We start from the raw sequence: 1,698 nt of genomic DNA on the forward strand, positions 1-1,698 counted from the left end.
CCCCACCCCCTCCCCCATCCACCCCGCACGCGACAAATGTGGTTTTTAAAAAGTGAACTTTTTATAACATCCACACTGGCGAGGGTGGGTGCACCCTGCGCGTGTACCCAAAGCATGACTTTTGCTGTTGTGCTGTTGAAATGTCTCTTGTCGGGGAGGGGTCTGTGGTCTGGGTCTTGAGGAGGAGGAAAAAATTAATGAGTTGCGTGAACTTTTATTTAAGATTTAAGTTTTTTATTTTTTAATTTCAAAGGTCCTTCTGGCTCAGCAGCAGAAGCATAAATAATACTGTTAAGAAAGCTGATGATAAAGCTGAATAAAAATCTAAGTCTGGTTATGAAGTGAAATTAAATATCTGACAGTGATCATTACACAGCGTGGCTCTAATTCCTCACTTCACCATCTGTGTCGCTAAAGTCGCAGTTTCCCATCTCCAAAATGAGCGCACGCATGGGTCAAAGCTGGCGTGAGGCACCACACATTTTCACGTCAAGTTTGGATTTTATAAATCACAACCTTGGCATGAAAAGTGATGTATGCAAGTTTTATAAATCTGACCCCAGAGCCTGTGAGCTGGCCTCGGACAGCGTCAACATTTTCTCATCGTTTGATTGGATGATCAGAGAGCAGGAGTCAGAACCGGGAAACTAGATTTCTGTAGTGTCTTACAAGCTAAATTCCGAGCGGACATTCTCAGAGTTATAGAAAATTAAAACTTATAACAAAAATACAGAACAGAACAGACTGGACTTTCAGTGTTAGCTTCATAGTGGTGATGAAAGGGACTTATTGTTGAAACGAAACGCCAGGAGGACCTGTATGAAAGAGGAGCTGGATTTTTCTTGAGGAAAATGTAGTTTTTAAACAGATAATAAAAAGTTTTGGTGAATAAAATATATTTTATTTAAATGTTTTATTTAGTTATCAACTTATTATATAACCATATTGATGCTGTTGTTAATGTATGGCACAGCTGTGGCTGCAGTTGAGAAAACTTGTTAATGTGTTGCTTCAGTGATGACTTTCATTCTGGCTTCATGAGACACCTGCCTCTGGTAAATGGACTAAAGTTATAGAGCGCTTTTTCAAGTCCCTCCGGACCCCAAAGCGCTTTACACTAACAGACATTCACCCATTCACACACACATTCACACACTGATGATGGCAAAATACGTTATAGCCACAGCTGCCCTGAGGCACACTGACAGAGGTGGGGCTGCCATGCACCGGCGCCACCGGACCCTCTGACCACCATCAGTAAGCAAAGCAGGTGAAGTGTCTTGGCCAAGGACACAACAACAGAGATGGCTGGATGGGGGATCGAACCGGCGACCTTCCGGTTCCAGGATGACTCCCCTTACCACTCCACCACAGCCGCCCGAAGCTGCACCCCTGTGGTGAAGCTGAGACACCTGTCTGTGGTGCAGTTGAGACGCCTGTCTGTGGTGCAGAGACACCTGTCTGTGGTGCAGTTGAGACACCTGTCTGTGGTGCAGTTGAGACACCTGTCTGTGGTGCAGTTGAGACACCTGTCTGTGGTGCAGTTGAGACACCTGTCTGTGGTGTAGAGACACCTGTCTGTGGTGTAGAGACACCTGTCTGTGGTGCAGCTGAGACACCTGTCTGTGGTGTAGAGACACCTGTCTGTGGTGCAGAGACACCTGTCTGTGGTGCAGCTGAGACACCTGTCTGTGGTGC

General features: G+C 45.8%; 1 protein-coding gene across 1 annotated transcript in view; it reads right to left on the reverse strand.

Annotated features, from left to right (window-relative positions):
• lnpk (lunapark, ER junction formation factor) overlaps positions 1–1,698 on the reverse strand; it is a gene marked incomplete in the record, with an annotated part of 42,781 nt that overhangs the window by 31,244 nt on the left and 9,839 nt on the right.

The sequence above is a fragment of the Austrofundulus limnaeus genome, unplaced genomic scaffold, assembly GCF_001266775.1.
Source record: "Austrofundulus limnaeus strain Quisiro unplaced genomic scaffold, Austrofundulus_limnaeus-1.0 Scaffold468, whole genome shotgun sequence".
Classification (NCBI taxonomy): domain Eukaryota; kingdom Metazoa; phylum Chordata; class Actinopteri; order Cyprinodontiformes; family Rivulidae; genus Austrofundulus; species Austrofundulus limnaeus.